The following is a 14,389-nucleotide window of genomic DNA, read 5'->3' as shown; positions in this document are numbered from 1 at the left end:
TTAGAGTCAATTTATTGTTTACTTTTTAGTTAATTTTATTAACCAAAATAATAAAAGCTTATTTTTAAAAAAGTTTTTTTTCTTTAATTTTTTTACGCTTAATTGCCACAGCGAGCAATATTGCTGCAGCACAATTGTTGTCCGTATTCATCGCTGTCTGAAAGAGAACTAATGTTCGGCCAAAAGTTCGTATGGTATATGGTCAAAGCTGCGAACAAGATTGCGGAATGTTCGCGGAAATGTTCGTGTCGTGTATTTGGCGCTTAAAACGTTACTGATAACTTTTTCGATCTTACCCTTCAAAAAACGCGAGTACTCTATAAATAATTTAAGGAATACTCCTTTGGGAGTATAGGACTGCCCCAAATCTAATCTGTATTCATACAAAAAATGTGCTCCAATTAACATTGCGATGTCCTAGGAGAGGAGTAGGTGATCCCACTCTCGCTTTGTTTGTGAGTATTCCATAGAGTACATACGTGAGAGTACTTTCCAAAGTACTTTCGCTGTGTACTCCATGGAGCACCCACAGATGATCATATGCCAAAGTACTAAAGAGGAATTGTGTCGGAAAGAATTATCGAAGTGAATTTAATTTAAAATGAAAGTAAATGAAGAGGGGTAATACAACTTTTATATTTTATACTACGAATATTCTTATGTTATTTAGCATTTTCGTGAATAAAGAAACTAATATTTCTCTATACATACTTTAGTATGTATACATAAAACCAGTGCGCTGTTGCATTTTATCAAAGTTGCCAAAGTAAAATTTTATTATTAGTTATTTTCATGCAATATTTTACTTTTAGCAACTCTGTTCGATCGTCATCGTGTCGTGATCACTGTCGTTAAAAAACGAGCAATGATCGGCTGATGGTGGTCCGCAAACGCATTGCAAAGGAGTATTGTTAGAGTACTCCAACATGAAGAAAATGGAACACGTAATCCAACAATTTTTGCAGGGTAATGCACTAATATATTTGCCGTCTTTCAGTGAGTTTTACAGCTCCGGCTTACGCTCAATTCTCACGGGAATGCTCTGGATCACTGAGAGACTTCAGAAGCAGATGTCGTGAAATTTTCGCACACGTGAAATGTGATAGGCAGATGTGGTGATGGTGACAGCAGAGAAACCCAACTGTTTACAAATGTTACACTTCAAAAAGAATCAAAATATCTGCCATTGCGTTTACGGCTCAAATACCCACAGTATATGAATGAATCGAACGCACCTAATTGTCTGCCTAATCGAAAATATTGCACCAAACCAACTGGGTCTGAATACTGAAACAGTACGCATATTCAAAATCGATGAGAAGGCTGTGATGATGGTAAAGGGTGAGTTGTTGAATACCCTACGAAAACCACTGTAACTCATCTATATATTTACAATACAGCTAAAGCTTTACAAACAGCAAAAATTGTTAGCGTCAAGCAATTGGAAAGGCAGTGAAGCATTCATCACACTGTACGGATGGTGCTCTCCACAACTGCTGTTGTAACTGCTGCCACCGAGACAACGGTCATCTTTACTTCGCCGAGTAGCGGCTCGTCCGAATATCTATCGAAGACAGTATAATCATATCTTTTGCCAACACAGGCATTGTTTACTATATAGTTTGGCAGCTTAAATAGAGGTTATGTTGCGAATAGAGTGGAAGGCAGTGGACTAGGCAGTCGAATGTCATATAATGAAGGAATGGTGTTCGGAGTTTTTTCAAAGTTAAAAAAAAAAAATGATAAAGCTTTAATATAAATAAAACTATTGTTTTAATAACAACAAAAACGCTTTATATATTCTATATACATAAATTCGTAAGGATTATCTCACTTTAAAATTTGAGTTAAATAATCTAAAGTTTTTGTTTGAAACTGAGTCGAGAACTGTGCGTGTGAATGTGCAAATTTTCACCGATCAGCTGTTAGTTGCGCTACTTGGTAAACTTTACAATGAACACAGGTTAGCAATGTGCTTGCACAGGAAAATATTTCAATAGGAAAACAAAAACCAATTAAGATAGTTTATTTATTATTAAAGTACTTACTTTTCTTTATATCAACTGTATTAATTTAAGTTACAATTTCATGTGCATATATAATAAGGGATGGAATGATTGCTGTCGGAATTAGATTTGAAACTAATCAATACTCCTGCTAAGGGTGCAGAATTATTGCTTGAATGATTAGATTTAGAACAATAATAAGTCTGACTCAATTACTAGTCGTACATTTTTACGTTCACCAATTACGACAGCAATCGAATTCCACGACACCTTTGAATATGCTTGATCTGAAAAAAGAGAAAATCTAATCAAAATTTCTACTTAGCTTTAAGTTGTAGGCTTAAATTGATTCAAATAATCAAATTTTTTATTCGAAACCATGGAAACAACTCAAATTTTACATGAATATAACACACTTCTGAATTGTCCAAATATAAAGTTAGCTGCTGCAGCAATATAGCTCAAAGCAATTGATATATATTTATGTTATTATTAAAGTATTTACTTCTTTTTTATATTAAATGTATTAATTTAAGTTGCAATTTCATGTATATATGAGGCTCCAAGATGCAAAACCAGATGAATCCATGATATATATAAATTTAAAAAAGCACAAAAAAATTGTAAATTTGTTATGAATGAGAATTGTTATGTATTTTCAATACGGGTTTTTAGAATGTTGGTAGGCGATGCAATATTGTCGCAATTTAAATATTATTTTAAAATATCTGGTTTTGCATCTAGGCGCCTCATACATATATAATATTCTTTATTTGGAAAAAAATTACTAAATCTAATGATATGTTTTAAATAAATTTGTTGGACAGAATACCCTTTCCTTAAGCTTAGTTTTACTTTCAAAAAAGTTGAATCAAATTTTTAATACTTGCGATAAACATAAACCTGTGAAGAGAAAAATAGCAGTGTCAATTTTCAACAAATTTCGTCAATTAAATACTTCTTTTTTTATTTCCGATATTTGAAGAAAAGCTTCTATGAACTTTGCAAACCCATCTCAAAAACGTTTTCAAAAATTTGAGAAAATTTTACCTAAATTTTAACTTTTTATTTGGGGTTCTTAAACTTTTTTGAGTATACAATTTTGTCAATTTTAGTATAACAAAGTACAAGTTTTATTTTGTATTTTGCATTGATTTTTGAGTATTTTTTTTACCGAAAAGTTTTTCAGATTTTCTTTCATAAAAAAACTGTTCCACAATTTGTACAGAAGAAAATCTCAAACACCCTTCAAAAAACCTCAAAAATCAACGAGAATTTTTAGAGACCTATAGCATGCATGTCCTTTGTTATACTAAAACTGATTTTGCTACAAAGTTGTATACTCCAAAAATGCATAGAACCATAAATAAGAAGTTCAAAATTTCGGTAAATTTTTGCGTTTTTCGAAAACGCTTTCGATATTGTTCTTCATAGCTTCAGTTAAAAAAAATTATGGAAGTTTTTTCGTGTAGTATCGGAAATAAAAAAAGTATTTAATTGACGAAATTTATTAATAATTGAGACCGCTATTTTCTGTTCGCAGGTGTAAGTTCATTATTAAAATGTTTGATGATTATTAATCTTAATTATGAGTTTGAAGTGGCAGTCCTATAGCTTCCGTGCTGTCATATGGTGTGAGGGTCATGAGGTGTGGTAGCGGCTGGTGGTCGGGATTACTACTGTTCGCACATCGGGAATTGTAGCTCCTAAAAACAGCCGAAACAACTGGAGGCTACCTGTGCAACTAGAGGCATGAGTATTAAAAGAACCATTAATAGCAACGGTAAGTCGCCTTTATGCGTGACCGCCAAGGAGCCACAAACTACGCCGAAATATACAGACAAAAGTGTGACCATTTTATTTTCGAAGCCTCTCTGGAGTAAGTGAACGAAGGACAATCCCTCCGCAAGGAGCTACTCCGTAAACCTCTAATCCACATATACTTACGTAGTTGCTAACTAATTTGAATCTCTTATTTAAATAATTATATGGGACTGTATTTATTACAGTTTATATAATGTTATTTAATTTTATTTTATGCTTATAAATTTTGGTTCATAACCCATTAGTTTAACAGCAAGATAACTTTAAAATACACTTGACGAATGCGTTAAGGGCTGGTGAAAACTGGCAGGATTTTCAAAATTATAAAATATATTGTTGCAACTCTTACATATTAAATGTTGCTGTGTTTCAACCCAAGTACATACCACAATCCCAGGTATGGCTTTGCACGTTTCTTGAACTAAACAAGTATCCATTTGGTTATCGTAGCTGAAATGCAATTGCGACACCTGCTCTTCATCTGTAAAATACAAGCAACGCCTACGTGGTGCATATACGTAATGACTACTGTGCTCCTGTATGGTGTTGCATACGTCGCAATCCATACGTTAGTTGTGAATGATACAAAATATCAATGCTACCACATTGTAGAAATATAAGACAACGGCGCTCTTCGCAATCCAACTGTATGCAATCTATATTAGTCGCATATGCGCATAGCTGGTGTATACCGTACTCACAATTATTAGCCTTTTCAAGCTCAGTTGTTTTCGATTCCGATAAAGCTATAAGTAGGAAAATATACTCGTCATATATATAAAAAACTTTATTTTAATATAGCGTACCAAGTACCTACAACCAAAGCAAAGATAATTGTGGATACCGTGAAGATATGCAGCCATTGTCCTGTAGTTAACTCCATTTCGCCCTTTAATAAATGGTGCAAAAAGTTCAAAATATCCGCTGTTGCTTGTTCAGATACGAGCGTATAACGTTCACTTTCTCACGAGCAGTTGAATATATTTATATCATCAAATGTTATATCACAACGCTGTAAAAGTATGGGTACACTTCGACCTATATCTGGCACATCGCGATACATTTCCATTGTAAGTGCCTTTACACTTGCTACGTAACTTATACAGCTAAATCCTACATTGGGTGCAGGAGCCATACAACGTACACCACCTCCAGCATCATTTAGCCAGTCAACTACATGTATTGATTTTACCGAACTAAAATAATAAACCTGACCGCTTCGCATAATAACAAAGATTTCATTTCTAGTATGAATATATCGTTCACAATTTCTCCCAATGGCAACGGCAAGCGCACCTTGATCAAATTGATTTTCTTTGTACGTCGGGCTCTTTTGAATAAAAATTAAGCAAATATTCATCATTCCATGTTACAAAAAGCGTCTTTCCAGCATCTGTACCATGATTGGTTAAGCCAAGCGGCTGGAATAATGTATCATCGTCAATAGACCACAGCAGCTTTTCGAATTCCTTGTCATCAGCATCTTCCCCAACAACCTCTACCTCATCTATGTCCATTGCCACTATGGGTGGCCCCTGTGATGTGCTTTCACATTCTGCTATTACCAAACGTTGAGAATCACTCATTATTTACTAAAATTCGTCGTCTTCGCATATAAAATCATCTTCATTATCGGACATTATAGTAATATAAATAACAAAGAAAACGTCAATAATAAACAAGATGATTTTGACAGCTGAAATGTTACCAGTGTTGTTAAATACATGCAGGGAAATTTTAACCGAGTTTGGCGTTCTTTTCGCACTCGCTTAGAATAGAACGCGGCTAATACCTTTAATTTGATACCCATATCGTACTTTCACGGATATTAGCATCACTAAGTTATCCCATCACTAAGGCGATGCTAAGGCCATGCCAAGCAGTATTTACGATAATAATCAAATCAAGTATACACATATATAAGGCAGCCCAGAGAGATGTCACACACAGATGCATTTACTTATACGCCTATGTGCGCGCGAGAGACTGTAAACTACAAACATTCACATCAATAATTCAATCTTTATGTATCTACATAAACGAATAAATAATTGCGTCTACACATATGTACCATCTACGAATACGAGCAGCGGAGAGTCAATGCGCAAACACATGCATATATCTGAGAAGTTTGAGAGCTACTGGACTAGTAGATTCTGGAAGCGCCTAAAAGATGTATAAAATTGTGCAATTTTAGTTATAGCTGAGAAGTTTGAGAGGTCATGGACAATGCTAGTACATTCTGGAAAAATGCGAACGAGGAAACAAAAGGGTATAAAAGGCAACAGATGTAGAGGCGCTGCAATTCAGTTTGAGTTGAGCTATCAATCAGTTTGATTAAGCACGCGATCTGGCGGCCAATAGTAGAGTTTCATTTGAGTTATCAATCAGTTTGGTTATTAAGCCAGCGAGTAGCAAAGTATAAGTGTAATTGTGAAGTACTTTAATAAAGGCCATTTTTCTATTATTCAATATTGGAGTTATTTATTCAACAGTTTAGTGATTCGAACTTAGCAGAGGATTGCAAATAAGAGCATTTGCAGAAAATTCGTTACAATTGGTGTCAGAAGAGGAATTGTTGAATAAATTCCGAGGATTGGGAATACAACTTGGACATGGCAAAGTTCAGTGAATTGAAGATCCAGCAACTGAAGAAGGAGTTGGAGAGCCGTGGATTGAATACAAGCGGCGTTAAACTCGAACTTCAGGCACGACTACGAGAGGCAATGGAAGCAGAAGGAATTGATGTGGACGAGTACGTCTTTTATCCTGATGAGAAAAATGAAACACCGCAGACAATGGCGAACACAGACCTGAACATGATGTTGGCTGCAATATCGGCACAAATAACAGAAATGTCATCACAAATATCCACCAACATGTCATCTCAGCTGGAATCGCAGGAGACACGCATAACATCCAAGATTGAAGCACAAGAAACGCGTATGGCAGAAATGTCGACACAGATTACATCAAAGATGGAGGCACAACTGAAAGAACAAGAGGCACGCATAACAGTACAACTCGAAGCGCAAGAGGCGCGTATATCATCAAAACTCGAAGCACGTATGGACGAGAAAATAACGCAGTTTGAGGAAAAAATTGAAGCCGAGGTGGATGCTTTGAGAGGTCGTATACAGTTGCAATTAAACCGCCCAGCTGTTTCAGCAAGCAATACAAAGGTAAAAACACCATCCTTTGACGGTTATGTTCCTTTCCAGGTCTTTAAGCTACAGTTTGAGAAGACCGCAGCAGTAAACAACTGGAATGCGGAAGATAAAGTTGCTGCACTGTTCGTGGCATTGAAGGGGCCAGCAGCGGAAATTCTACAGACGATTCCCGAAGGAGAGCGGAACAATTATGAAGCATTGATGGCTGCTATAGAACGACGTTATGGAAGCGAGCATAGAAAACAGATATTCCAAATTGAGTTGCAAAACCGCTACCAAAAAGCAAATGAGACATTGCAGGAGTTTGCTTCAGATATTGAAAGATTGGCTCATCTTGCAAATGCGGACGCACCGGTGCAATACACTGAAAGGGTAAAAATCCAGAGTTTCATAAATGGCATACGGGACGTTGAAACGAAGCGAGCTATATACGCATACCCAAAGCTGACATTTGCTGAAACGGTATCACATGCATTGACTCAGCAAACGGCCTCACTATTGAGTAAACCAGCATACAAAGCTCATCGTGTAGAAGTGGAAAGACCAGATTGGGTAGACACTATTTTGGAAGCACTGAAGGGATCACAACAGAAAAATGCCGGAGTTATTAAATGTTTCAAGTGCGGCAACCCAGGTCATATTGCACAACATTGCAGCAGCGGTCCCAATAGCTCCAACAATGTGGGTGGTCGTAAACGCAGAGCAGAAGGTGATAATATCCAAGACCACTCAATCGTTAAACTAAATCGAGTCAGCCGCAAGGGGCGACAGCTGGCTCCCGCAATTGAATGCCCCATAATCTCTATCTCGCAGATTGGAAGAAGATCGAGCAATCTTACTGTTGGAGGACATGTGGACGGAAAGGAACGGTTACTGACTGTAGATACGGGTGCATCTCATTCCATCATTCGAGCGGATTTAGTCAACAAAAAGATAAGACCATTGCTTGGAGCAAGATTACGTACAGCCACGGGAGAGGACACCCAGGTAATTGGAGAAGTAGAATGTGAAGTCGTAATTGGAAACGTCACGGTAGTACACAATTTTATAGTGGCAGAAATTGTTGATGAAATCATAATTGGAGTGGACTACTTAATCGACCAGGGCATCAAGATCGACATGCAAAGCAAGACGATGCGATATAAAAACATGGATGTACCACTTAATTTCGGCTACGAGAGAAGCTACAGCAGTAAACGAGTGCTGGTGGAAGAGAGTCAGCAAATACCACCAAAATCCGAAGCAGTCATCTGGGCAAAGGTTGATGGAGATTGTGGGACAAACAAATTGTGGGTTGTCGAAGCAGCAAACAAATCAGCACTAAACATACTTGTAGGAAAAACCCTGGCTATGACAAAACAAGATGGACGTATTCCGGTAAGAGTACTCAATGAGTTCAAGTCACCACTCAAACTGACTAAAGGAGCTATTTTGGGAAGATGCCAAGAGGCTGAAGTAGTTATTAACTGTGAACAGCTCCAGGAATACGTTTCAGCTAGTAATACTGATCTTTCAAAGGACATCACGGCATGGATGCAGGGGCTAGAGGAAGCATATCAGAGTAAGGCAAAACAACTGCTCCTAAAGTACGCGAACATATTTGACCAGGATGATTCTAAACCAGGCCGCACCAACGTTGTGAAACATCAAATTGACACTGGAGATGCGAGGCCGATCCGTCAAGCTCCACGTAGTGTTCCACTGGCGAAGCGGGAAGTTGTGAGTCAAATCATTCAAGAAATGAGCGACAGCGGCGTCATCGAACCATCAGCTAGTCCATGGAGCTCACCGGTAGTACTTGTAAAAAAGAAGGATGGAAAAATGAGGTTTTGCGTGCACTACCGGAAGTTGAATGACGTAACGAAAAAGGATAGCTACCCATTGCCAAGAATTGACGACACTCTGGACTCGCTATCTGGTACGAAATGGTTTTCCACGCTGGACTTGAAAAGCGGCTACTGGCAAGTGGAGGTGAAGGAGGAAGATAAAGAGAAAATAGCCTTCAGTGTCGGTGATGGTCTTTGGCAATTTACAGTGATGCCTTTTGGACTTTGTAATGCACCAGCTACTTTTGAGAGACTCATGGACCAGGTACTGAAAGGACTACATTGGAAAACATGCTTGGTGTACCTGGCGACATCATCGTATTGGGCAAGAACTTTGATGAACATCTTAAGAACTTGGAGGAAGTTTTCCAGAGAATAGCTGGCGCTGGTCTGAAGTTAAGTCCCAAAAAGTGTGCGCTGTTTAAAAAGGAAGTCAATTATTTGGGTCACAAGGTAACGACAGAGGGCATCTGCACTGCGAACGAAAAAATAGAGGCTGTAAAGGATAGGCCAAGACCACAGAACCTACATGAATTGAGAAGTTTTCTTGGGCTGTGCACATATTACCGCCGATTTGTACCAAATTTTTCCAGCGTAGCCCATAGCCTCCATGAGCTTACAAGAAAAAACAAAGCTTTTGAATGGAAGAAGGAGCAAGAAGTGGCTTTCCAAACATTGAAGGAGCGTTTGTGCATTGCCCCAATGTTGGCATACCCGATTCCAGGAGCAAAGTTTATTCTAGATACAGATGAGAGCGGATATGCTATAGGAGGCGTTTTATCACAACTGGTCGATGGACAGGAGAAGGTAGTTGCATATTACAGCCGTTCGATTGGAAAACCAGAGAAGAACTACTGTGTTACGCGGAGAGAGCTGTTGGCATTGGTAGAGTGCATTAAACATTTTCACAAATACCTCTACGGCCAGCGATTCCGTGTCAGGACAGTTGCACGGTGGATCGAGCGACTACAAAGCTATGACTTTTCCATTGAGCATCGAAAAGGTAGTACCCATGGAAATGCTGATGCAATGTCACGAAGACCATGTAGTCTGGAATGCAAGCACTGTTCAAAAGCCGAGGCTAAAGAAGCCATTATAGATGTCCGGCTAATGAATATAACATGTACAGATGAATGGGACAAGGAACAGCTAAGAAAGTGCCAGCTAGAAGATGCAGATCTGTCACGTGTTATGCAAGGGCTCGAACGAAATGAAAGACCAAACAGAGAAGAGATGTCAGCCGAGAGTCCTACTGCGAAGTCATATTGGGCACAGTGGAACAGTTTAGAATTGATATCCGGTTGCCTTCATCGAGTATGGGAGAGTGAGGATGGTAAATACAAGAATAAACTGATAGTTGTTCCCAGAAAGAGGATTCCTGACGTGCTCAGCGAGCTGCATAATGGTCCAAGCGGAGGTCATCTTGGAATCACGAAGACGCTCGAGAAGATTAAACAGAGATTCTTTTGGGTTGGTTGCCGTCAGTCGGTCACTGAGTGGATTGCGAACTGCGAGGTTTGCAGCAGCGCGAAAGGGCCCAGAACACGAAGTCATGGCCAGATGAAGCAATATAACTCAGGTGCGCCATTTGAAAGGATCGCCATGGATGTCGCAGGTCCATTTCCTACTAGCAACCGCGGAAACAAATACATACTGGTGGTTATGGATTATTTCGGTAAATGGCCAGAGGTATACCCAATCCCAAACCAAGAAGCAGAAACAGTAGCAGAAGTGGTTAAAAACGAATGGGTTGCAAGGTATGGTGTACCAATGGAGTTACATTCTGACCAAGGCAGGAATTTCGAATCAGCTGTGTTCCAGGAAATGTGTAAGTCATTGGGCATTCGAAAAACACGGACAACTGCATTGCATCATCAATCCGATGGTATGGCAGAACGATTCAATAGAACATTGGAGGAGCACTTAAGGAAAGTAGTAGACAAGTACCATAAAGAATGGGATACCCGCATACCATTATTCTTGATAGCTTACCGATCAGCAGTGCATGAGACAACGGGCCAAACCCCTGCAAAAGTAATTTTTGGCAATGACCTTAGACTGCCAGCTGATTTGAAGTTTGGGATAGATGCCAATGCGGAGAGAAATGACAGGAAATCCACTAGTGATTTGAAAGAAGAGCTAAGAGAAATACATGATCTGATAAGGCAACGAACAAAGATTATGAGTGACAAGATGAAAGCCAGATATGGTAAAGCAATTAATTCAGAAGGTTTTCAGGAAGGAGATTTGGTGCTGTTATACAACCCACAACGTAAAAAAGGTTTGTCCCCGAAATTGCAGTGTAACTGGGAAGGCCCATACAAAATTGTAAAACGGATCAACGATGTAGTGTGCCGCATACAAACTATCGGTAAACCACGAACCAAAATGAAAGTGGTCCATTTGGAAAGGCTGGCAACGTTTAGATCGAGAGATTTGTCTGATCGGGACGATCAGACTTAGGTGGACGGCAGTGTCACGGATATTAGCATCACTAAGTTATCCCATCACTAAGGCGATGCTAAGGCCATGCCAAGCAGTATTTACGTTAATAATCAAATCAAGTATACACATATATAAGGCAGCCCAAAGAGATGTCACACACAGATGCATTTACTTATACGCCTATGTGCGTGCGAGAGACTGTAAACTACAAACATTCACATCAATAATTCAATTTTTATGTATCTACATAAACGAATAAATAATTGCGTCTACACATATGTACCATCTACGAATACGAGCAGCGGAGAGTCAATGCGCAAACACATGCATATATCTGAGAAGTTTGAGAGCTACTGGACCAGTAGATTCTGGAAGCGCCTAAAAGATGTATAAAATTGTGCAATTTTAGTTATAGCTGAGAAGTTTGAGGGGTCATGGACAATGCTAGTACATTCTGGAAAAATGCGAACGAGGAAACCAAAGGGTATAAAAGGCAACAGATGTAGAGGCGCTGCAATTCAGTTTGAGTTGAGCTATCAATCAGTTTGATTAAGCACGCGATCTGGCGGCCAATAGTAGAGTTTCATTTGAGTTATCAATCAGTTTGGTTATTAAGCCAGCGAGTAGCAAAGTATAAGTGTAATTGTGAAGTACTTTAATAAAGGCCATTTTTCTATTATTCAATATTGGAGTTATTTATTCAACAGTTTAGTGATTCGAACTTAGAAGAGGATTGCAAATAAGAGGATTTGCAGAAAATTCGTTACAGTACAAACACATTCTAGAGTCACCCCTGGTCCACTTTTATGACGATATATCGAAAAGGCGTCCACCTATAGAACTATGGCCCAATCCCTTTTAAAATACTCTTTAATACCTTCCATTTGATACCCATGTCATACAAACACATTCCAGGGTTACCCCAGGTACATTTTCCTACATGGTGATTTTCCCTTATTTTGTCTTCAAATCTCTCAGCTGAGTATGTAGTGTTCCGTTACACCCGAACTTAGCCTTCCTTACTTATTATATATATAGATTTTGCCCTTCGGAACACAAATTAAGCGACGCACATCTGATTTTGCTATAAAAAGTTTCTGAGTGAGAACTTAGCAGCCCTAGCATATGCAGTTTGGAGTTTGCATAAAACATGCAAGGCCGGCCACTTAGAGATATATCTCTATCATTTCTTCAAATGCTTCTTGTACCTAATATTCTTGACTTCATTTGTAGTATGTCAAATTTGAAGTATATTCGGAGAGCCTGCATAAACTTGTATTAATATTTTAATGAAAAATAAAAAAAAAAAAATGCACTTAGTGCTTTGATACAAAAAAGTACCATATTTAATACTATTTCACAAAACGGCCCCTTCTGGTCTTCCCCTTTCTCTCATCTTTCGTATTGTATGGGAGTTTTCAAAATGAGCTGTCACTACATATACCACCTTGTCTTTATTAAATCATGAATCATACAATACGAATGATGAGATAAAGGGGAAGAACAGAAGAGGCCGTTTTGTGAAATAGTATTAAATATGGTACTCTTTTGTATCAAATCACTAAGTGCATTTTTTTTACATTTTTCATTAAAATATTAATACAAGTTTATGACAAGCTCTCCGAATGTACTTCAAGTTTGCCATACTACACATGAATTCAAGAACATTAGGTACAAGAAGCATTTGAAGAAATGATAGAGATATACCTTTAAGTGGCCGGCCTTGCATGTTTTATGCAAACTCCAAACTGCATATGCTAGGGCTGCTAAGATATCGCTCAGAAACTTTTTAAAGCAAAACCATAGATGCGTCGCTTAGTTTGTGTTCCGAAGGGCAAAATCTATATGTGACCCGGCCTATGAAAAGGTGGCTGTATAAAAATGCACTATGTGGGGTATGTGCACAAGGGAGTTAAGGGGAAAGCTTCTTCACTTCAAAGCAGGGATGCACCTTAACGTTAAGCTAATCGTTTATCAAAAAATTTCCACCGTTTCCGTTGAAACACTTCGAAATATTATCGATAAAGAAATTATCAAAATAAATTGTATCTCGTTTTTAACTGAAACGAAAAGCTTTCGTTAACGTTAAAAACATTAACAAAAACGTGATACTTTATGTTTGAATTGTGCTGGCAATGCTATAGCAGTGGTGAAGCCGTAAGGTGGCAACAACGAGCGCACATACACACACAAACTCTATGTAATTTGTTTGTGTAATTCGTTGGTGGTAATGTCAAAAATACTTTGAGAAATGTTCGTACTGTCAAAATTCATGAGAAAAGTTGCAATCAGCTTGGCTAATGCTTTCACCTTTAATGACTCCGCCATCAATCAGCTTTGCCAGCATAGTTTGAAATTAATAATCAACATAAACGATTTGATTTCGTTTTGATATGGCAGAAAACGAAACGAAATCATTTCGTTAATTTGACGATCTTAACGTTAATAAACGAAACGAAATGACTTCGTTTCGTTTATTAACGTTGATTATCGTAACGAAATGATATCGTTTCGTTGGTTAAGCATGCCTGCTTCAAAGCACTTCACTGCCAAGGAAATAAAACGCGCAGCAACTTTCGTTTTATCTATGTATATATAAATATAAACTTTATTAATATTAATGTTTATGATTTAAGTATTTGTTTTCACAAGTGAGGATTTTACACTTTTATTTATTTAGTGTGTATGTATATTTAATTTGAGGCGATTTTAGGTTCTTTAATTTAAAGGCGTGTATAGTTAGGCGGATGACGATTAACTAACTTAAAAGCGGTCCAATGCATTCAGTTGGACCGCTTACTTTTTAACTTAAGGAGAGAGAAAAACGGTAAGTATATAAATAGGTAAATAGGAAAATATGTATGTATTTCTTAAATCTGCATATTTTAGGCAAACGGTAGCTTACTAAATCGATACAGGGTGAATGTAAAATATGAGTATGAGTATGAGTATGTGATTTTATACAATGTAAATATTTCTGAATGGTAAGTATTTCAAGTAAGGGTAAGTATTTCTGAAATGTCTATACATAATTAAAAAGGGTAGGTATATATTACAAATTTAAGGTAAGTATTAAGATGTAAGGATTATATATATTAATATTGTACGTGTATGCATA

General features: G+C 37.9%; 1 long non-coding RNA gene and 1 pseudogene across 1 annotated transcript; one reads left to right on the top strand and one right to left on the bottom strand.

Annotated features, from left to right (window-relative positions):
- Positions 1-845: 845 nt before the first annotated feature.
- Positions 846-2,849, top strand: LOC137247865 (uncharacterized). Its single transcript, XR_010951914.1, has 2 exons — positions 846-1,341; positions 1,401-2,849. It is a non-coding gene; the product is annotated as an uncharacterized lncRNA (long non-coding RNA).
- A 755-nt stretch (positions 2,850-3,604) lies between these two features.
- On the bottom strand, positions 3,605-5,523 carry LOC137249674 (uncharacterized; annotated as a pseudogene).
- Between the last annotated feature and the right edge of the window lie 8,866 nt (positions 5,524-14,389).

Source organism: Eurosta solidaginis, chromosome 4, assembly GCF_040869045.1.
Source record: "Eurosta solidaginis isolate ZX-2024a chromosome 4, ASM4086904v1, whole genome shotgun sequence".
Classification (NCBI taxonomy): Eukaryota; Metazoa; Arthropoda; class Insecta; order Diptera; family Tephritidae; genus Eurosta; species Eurosta solidaginis.
Note: the sequence above shows the minus strand (reverse complement) of the source record. Positions and strands in the feature narration are given on the sequence as shown.